Source organism: Lytechinus pictus, chromosome 5 (genome assembly GCF_037042905.1).
Source record: "Lytechinus pictus isolate F3 Inbred chromosome 5, Lp3.0, whole genome shotgun sequence".
NCBI classification, from domain to species: domain Eukaryota; kingdom Metazoa; phylum Echinodermata; class Echinoidea; order Temnopleuroida; family Toxopneustidae; genus Lytechinus; species Lytechinus pictus.
In genome coordinates, this window is record NC_087249.1 from 39,666,775 (window position 1) to 39,675,076 (window position 8,302).

Sequence of the window (8,302 nt, forward strand, 5' to 3'; positions counted from 1 at the left end):
ATACAATTTGAGTGGAGACAAATAATGTTCACAAAAAGGGCATATGGCAGCCATTTTGAATGTTGAAATACAGTATTTATCACCTAAATTACATAAGATGTGATATATTTTGTTATAAATCATGTTTTCAGACAATATTTCACTCATACATCACCATTTGGCCAAACAAGGCCAAATTCTGTTGAAATAATTTGTTTCTATTCACATTGTGCATAATACCGTAAGGGTCTGTAGCGGCCATTTTGACTTTCCAATAACAGCATTTATCACCTATCCGGCAGAATAAATGATATATCTTAATAGAAATTATGCTTTCAGACAATATTTTACTCATAGATCACTATTAAGTGCATTTATGGTGCTCACTCCTGTGAATATTGGTTTCCCACTTTGCATTGTACATAATACTGTTAATGTCTATGGCGGCCATTTTGAAATTCAAAATACAGTATTTAACACAAACTTGAAACCTGAATGATATATTTCATTAGAAAATACGTGTTTAGACAGTATCCCAATAATTTATCACATATATATATATGCATTTTGGTGCTCACTCTTGTGATTTCTTTGCTCCTCTTTCTCATTGTGCATAATACTTTTAGGGCCTTTGGCAGCCATTTTGAATATCAAAATACAACATTCTTCACATACATGGCATATTAATAATATATTTCGTTAACAATTATGTTTTTAGTCAGTATTCCACTCATTTAATCTTAATAATATGCATTTTAGTGATCACTCTTGTTAATTTTTTTGGCCCCATTGCCATTGTACGCAATACTGTTTGGGCCAGTGGCGGATATTTTAGTTATAAAATACAGCAATGTTCCCATATATGACATAATAAATGATATATCTCGTTAGTAATGATGATTTGCATATATTACTTCGTTCATACATTGCGATTTTTTGCAGTTTAGTACTCATTTTTGTGAAAATTAGTTTTCCCTATTCACATTGTACATAATAGAGTATACAAGGGCCTATGGCGGCCATTTTGAATATCAGGAAAATAAACATTTTGTCAAAAATTATTTTTTCAGAGAGTATTTCACTCCTGCCACACGATTTAATGCATTTCATAGCCAATGTGCGGACAATTTTAGGATTTTCATGGGCAATTTGCATATTTTGGCGGCCATATTGGATTTTGCCAATTTGCGGAAAATGCTCAAGGTGACACGAGTGGCATCATCTAGATTCGTAATCAGCACCCTCGAATTGACAAGAAACCATTAAAAAATATTGTATATATAAAAAAACAAGGTTATGCCTCTTCTATCCTGGACTAATACCTTTCCATTCAAACTAAATGAGCCAGACACAACACTTTTGCTGGACAGGTTGTTAAGTGGGGTTCGGGATTCCAATTATGTACATTGTGACACATGGTTAGGCTAAGACATAAGTGGATTAATATGGATCAAAATTAAGTTTTATCAGAATCGGGTTTATCTCGGGGAGTCATCATGAAGTTGCGATGGCCGAGTGGTTAAGGCGTTTGACTTGAAATCAAATGGGATCTTCCCGCGTAGGTTCGAATCCTGCTCGCAACGATCTAATTTTGTCGTTTTTATTTCGGTTAAGCGTACTCTCCATAATGGGCAATTCCACACTAGAACTTCAAAAATATCATAAATTTCTACATGCTATCAATAAGTCATAAGTAGTGTAATATTTTACTATGATATCTAATATTTATGAAAGTTATGAGTTTTAACCAAAATTGAAGTCAGATATAATTTTTTTGGGGGGAAAACAATGGAATTTTCCATTTTCAATAATTTTGCTAATTAAACAGTCATTTACAAACACTGCCTGAAACCATTATTGGCAAAGCACGAGATGATTGAAAATATTGCAGGTCAATGGAATAATGTATCATTGATGGTTCCAAATAATATCTACAACATTTTCATGATCCATAATAGGGGCAGCCCTGATTTTTCCGAACCTATTTTTGGCAATGTCTCGTACGACACAAGAAAATGCAAAAGTTTTTCCTACAATTTTATTTTTGATGATGCAATTTCACAATATCAGTTTCTCTATTTTTGACCCATGGGTGATTTGATTTGATTTGATTTGATTTCAGCATTTTTCCAACAGAAATAATTAACAAACATAATGTACAACATAAAGAAAAAAAAGTGATACATTTCTTTTTACAAAAATAAATACAAATAATCATTCATTGCAAAAATGTATATAGATAGTATTAGTTTGCAATATTATAAATTGTACTTTGTTGAGTAGACAAAAAAAAAATGCTGGAGACCGCTACCATAAGCAGTGCTTGACTAGGGTAGCGGCCTCAACACGTATTAGCGAAATAGACAAAAAAGAACGAAGTACAAATCAAGCATTGACTTAAATTAATTATAAACAGATATTATTAATACGATATTTACATGCAAGAACATTGTATGCCTGATATTATGTGCACATTTGACGTATTTGCATGTGTTTGTGCATGTGCAAACGTGTGCGCGTGTGCAAATGTATATTTAAAATTGTATGTGTATGTATAAGTGTGTGTGTGTGTTGAGAGTGGGTGTGCGTGTATGTGTACAAGGAAAAAAATGTGTGTCGGTATATGAGGGTGTGGGGGTAGTATTAATTAGGAATTATTGAATGGTTCCAGGATACAGCTTGAAATGATAGAAAAGTTTGATACTATGACTTAACTTTTTTCATTTTCTGATGTAACAGTTTATGAGATCAGATAGAAATTAAAAATTGACCAAGAAAATTGAAAATTGACCAAGACCCGTAGAACTCTTTTTATATATATGCATAAATTATTCAGAATTGTATTTGCGTGTCATAATTTTTTTAAAGGATGATTTGAATGAGTTAAGAGAGGGATATTGTTTTAAGTATTGTGGTAAGGAATTCCAGGTATCTGGTCCATGATGGCGAACTGATTTTTGAGCAAGAATAAGTTTGGGGTTGTGTAGATGATAATCAGAAGAGTGGCGGGTTGGATATGCATGTATATTTGAATTTAAATTGAATAGATTTTGGAATAATGATGGAAGATTATTGTAAGTGTATCTAAACATAAATATACCTGTTTGTAGAGTGTGAATATCCTGTATTTTAAGTGCATTTAAACGCTGAAATAGAGGTTCTGTGTGGGAAATATAATGCGAATGAGTAACGTTACGAATTGCTCGTTTTTGGAGAAGTAGAAGAGAGTTTATTTTCGTTTATACTACAGTTACCCCATACAATATTGCAATACATCATATGTGAAAGTACTAGGGAGTTGTATAGAACCAATAATGATTTTTCAGAAAGAAAGTCTTTTAATTTGTAAATTATTCCTATGTTTCTTGATATAGATGTATGTACATTGTGTATGTGTTCATTCCACGTTAGATTGGAGTCAATTGTTACTCCCAAGAATTTGGTAGAGTGCTTTTCAGTAAGAGGTAAACCGTCAATTGATAAATTGGGAACTGGTAAGTGTGGATTAGCTTCTCGAAAGTGTATAAAATTGGTTTTGCTTATGTTAAGTGAAAGTTTGTTTGTTTTAAACCATTGGGATATTTTAGAGAGTTCTGAATTAAGAATATGAGTTAGAGTATCTAAATTAGCATGGGAATAGAAAATACTGGTATCGTCGGCAAAAATTATGAAATTTAGAATTGGGGATGAATTTATGATATCATTAATATAGATAATAAAAAGTAGGGGTCCCAGAATTGATCCCTGTTTTGTTTTTGTGAGTTTTGAGATTGGAAATGTACGTATTGTTGTCGATTATGTAAATAGTCTTCAAACCAGGATAGTGCTTGTCCCCTTATTCCATATGACTTTAATTTATGAATTAATATTTTGTGGTCGATTGTATCGAAAGCTTTCGAAAGATCCATGTAAATTCCAATCAAATGTTCCTTTCTGGTGAAAGCTTCAATAATTTTGTCGTACATTATATAATAAGGCATAATCTGTTGAGTGTCCTTCTCTAAAACCGAACTGATTAGGAATAAAAATATCATTGTTTTTCAGAAAAGTAAAGAGTCGTTTATACATAATTTTTTCAATAATTTTAGATATTGATGGTAGTAAAGATATGGGCCTGTAATTGCTGATTAAGGAGGAATCTTCTTTTTTATAAATTGGTATTACTTTTGCGAGTTTCAGGGAATCCGGGCATTTGCCTGTTGAAAGAGAGAGATTAAATATATTGGATAGTGGATGAGCAATGTAATAAATAATTTGTTTAAGCAAATAAACACTAACTCCGTCATGCCCACAAGACTTGCTAGATTTCAGTTGTTGAACAATACTAATTATTTCAAGTTCATTAGTTGGTCTTAAAAAGAGTGAGTTTTCACATGCTGGACATAGGAATTTAGTGAAATGTGAATCATTTACATGAATGTTTGAGGCTAGATTGGGACCTACATTAGTGAAATAATCATTGAATGCATTTGAAATTGTTTCTGGGTTAGTAATTTCTTGACCATCAACATTAAAACTATTTGTAATATCATGTTTTTTCTTACCCAAGAGATCGTTGACAGTTTTCCATAAAAAAGTAACATTATTTGCGTTTTCCTCTATATTTTTTTAATAGTACAGTTTTCGAGATAGACGAATAATGGATGTCAATTTATTTCTATATTTTTTGTATTTGTCAAATTTTACCTTACATTGAGTTTTTAGAGCTTGCTTATAGAGTTTATTCCGTGTTGATATTGATCGTTTAATGCCCTTTGTGATCCATGGTTGTTTATTCTTTTTAAGGACCTTATCTTTCACAAGAGGTATGTTTTTGTTATAATAATGTAAGAGTTTTTGAATAAATATTTCATAAGCAACATCGGCGTTAGTTTCGTTCAATACTTCATTCCAATCTTCTTCAGCTAAATCAGTTTTTAGTGCATCGATGTTGCGTTGGGTTTCTTTTCTGTGCATTTCTTTTTTGTTTTTATTTGTATGTTGTTGAATTTTAGCTTGATTAGACATAACAAATATAGGTAAATGGTCCGAAATGTCAGAATAAATTATGCCATTTATGAAGTTTATGTTAGTTACATTTGAAATGATATTGTCAATGAGGGTTTTAGACGTACTTGATATTCGTGTCGGATTACTAATATGCGGGTGGAAAGAGTATGAAAGCAATGAGCTAATAAATTTTAGAGTGTAATTATTGTCAGTATTAATAAGATTAATGTTATAATCTCCCATTATGTAAATGTCTATATTTTCCCGAGAAATAAAACTAAGACATTGATCGAGCTTATCTAAAAACAAATCAATGTCACCATTTGGGGGTCTGTACACATTACCTACGATTATGTTTTTATTTTTACTGTTTAAAATTTCAATGAAAATATCCTCCGTGCCTTGGATATGTATATCTGCCCTTACTTTAAAATGTATATCATTGCGCGTGTACAAGGCAACGCCACCCCCTTTACCATGCTCACGGTCAGAACGAATCATTTGATAATTATCAATGTTAAATAGAGGTGGTGAGTTTTTGTGCAGCCAAGTTTCTGATATACCGATAATAGAGAAGGGGTAATTGTTAATATTGGAAAGGAGTAATTCAATCGAATCAAATGATTTATTTAAACTTCTAGCGTTGATGTGCAAAAAACCTAAAGAATGACTAGACAAAATATGATTTTGGTCACTAGCAATGCTGTTAAAAGATGTGTTGGTTTCGGTTGTAGTAACAGAATCATTCGGTGAAACGTTGAATTTATTATTAAAATCTTCTATTGTGAAATATTTACTTTCTGAGTCTATCATGTCTTGGTCATGCATGCTTTCGTCACGGGGTATCATTTAGACTGTTTGAATGAAACCGTATTGTGGATGAAGAACTGTGTTGTGAACTGAGGGTAGGTGTGTGTGAGTGTGTGTGTTTGTGTGCGCGCACGCGCGCACGCGTGTATGTGTATATGTTGTGGTTGGTAGATTGTGACGGGTTGTGCGAGTGCGGGAGTGAATGTGTGTGCGCACTGGTAATAACAGGGGAACTTACTTGCATGGAGTGATATGATGCATGACATGAAAAACAAGCGGCTTGGGCACGATAGAATACCATGTCCAACTGAGATGCTCCTTAAGTGGATTTTTGTAACTTGCGATAGGAAAAAAAACAAAAAACTCTACTTAGCTTAGAAATACAAATTGTTAAAGACGGTTGTAAGCACCGAGTGACAGTGGCGGACCGCGACCCGGAGGAGACAAAGCACCGGAGGGGCACAGCATTGTTCACAAACTATACAGTGCCCCTCCAATCGATTTATCCAATAAGGATCTAATTACAGCCCTTCATTTTTCAATAATTGTCCTATTAAAAGTTGTCCCGTACGACACACAATATATACTGCATTTAATTGCAGGATTTTGGATTCAGAAACTATAAATAGTAGGCCTATTTTAATTTAAGTAATTGATTTGACATAAAGTGAACTAAAAAGTACTCTTTCTATCTCCATAGAACATGAAATGGGTGATTCTAACCATTTTGATTGACTTCATGAAGGCGTATTCTTTTGTGAATCCCTTCAGCTAAACTGGTGATTTTCACTGGTCAGAGCAGGTTAATTTCTTTGTCATTGAGCATGAAAAGAAAACCTTTATAATTGATTCACCCTAGCCTGGAAGATGACTTCCTCTTGCTAATGTGAAATTATTATAAGATGTAAAAAAAAATATATTTACATATCAATCATCTATTTGGACTTCCCTTGATGATCACTAATTTTGTTATATGCAGTATTGAAACTCCTTACTTTTTTTCAATTTGTAAAAAAATCTGGAAAATAAGACAAACCATGTTGTTAAAAAAATCTGGAAAATAAGACAAACCATATGGTTTCATCAAATGCAGAAAGGTTCGAAAAAGTAGAATCACATTTCCTTAGAAAAAAAAATATTAAGTAGAATTACCAGTGACAGTTGTCACATATATCATGTATAATACATTTTATATGAAAAAACATGACATTTTAGCCCCATAATGTTTACAAACAGTTTCATTCATTCATTGTTTAAATAGTGTATTGGAAATCATCAATTAATTCACTAAAATATAACTTCACAGAGAACCTCAAGTTTTTCAGCTCGTAAAAATGCTGTGCACCATTTTACATTTCCCATCATGAAAAAAATGATAATATATTGCTCCCGATTGTATATATCGAGGTTACTTAATTATATTGTAATGAATGACTACTTATTAAAAGGCTTTTCATTCAAAAGGAAGAATTAAGGGGCGATACTCCCCTTCTGATTGATAAAGAGTTCATTGTTTTATTCAGGCTGTCCAGTACAACACGCAAGTGCCTGTTCAACACACAAGTGTCCCGTACGACACATTATTTTGTTTATGATATATTGACAGAAATATTCAGCCAATAGCGGTTTCTAACATAATGAATGTCTTACGTTTGATAGGATTATCATTATCATCAGCCAAATAAAGTGATTAAAGAAGTGAAAGAGACATAAACTGAGAAAGTTAGGCTTCAATTTAGAGATGTCCCGTAAGACACATTTTGAGTGTCCCGTACGCCACAATGTTCTTGAAAATTGTAATTTGCTTTATTTATTCATAAATGTTTATTTTGCTTTCTTTCATAGATGTGTTTGTTCTTGGGTAATTGAATATCAATTTGATTTCAGTTTCTATGAAAATTATCTGTCCAACTCACAGACTTTAGAGTACAAACTTGAGGTTTCTAAAAAAGCCACTTTTTCTGCGTCCGTACGACACATTACTATTTTAAATCTGTATAATACAGGATGTGAATTCAAGTCATGTTAAGTCTAGGCTTTCCTAATACTCTGGTAGTACTTGATGATCACCTTTAGTTACTGGAATATTTTTAGTTTTTCTTGTCAAAAAACTGTCAAATGTTCTCTAAATTTCCCGTACGACACGTATGGAATCACCCTAATACGGAAAAGGTCAATTAGGTATTCGTTTCACAAAATTGTATCTGTAATTCTACTTTTATCAACGTTAAAATAATGATCTTTGGAGAAAAATCAGAAACATAACACGCCATATATTGGATCAACGTTTGACGTCACTTAATACCGAGAGATGTGACTGGGCCTATTGTTATTGTTCTGTTAGCACTGTGGTATGGTCTATTGGTTTGAAGGAGTTGATATGGCCGAGTGGTTATCTAGTTTATTTTAAATTTTACTTCCAATTTGTTAAGTAACAAGTAGGTTGCGATGGCCGAGTGGTTAAGGCGTTTGACTAGAAATCAAATGGGATCTTCCCGCGTAGGTTCGAATCCTACTCGCAACG

General features: G+C 32.8%; 2 non-coding genes across 2 annotated transcripts; both read left to right on the top strand.

Moving 5' to 3' along the window:
• The first annotated feature begins 1,480 nt into the window (after positions 1–1,480).
• Positions 1,481–1,562, top strand: TRNAS-UGA (transfer RNA serine (anticodon UGA)). Its single transcript has one exon. It is a non-coding gene; the product is annotated as a tRNA-Ser (tRNA).
• Positions 1,563–8,220: 6,658 nt separating this feature from the next.
• On the top strand, positions 8,221–8,302 carry TRNAS-AGA (transfer RNA serine (anticodon AGA)). Its single transcript has one exon. It is a non-coding gene; the product is annotated as a tRNA-Ser (tRNA).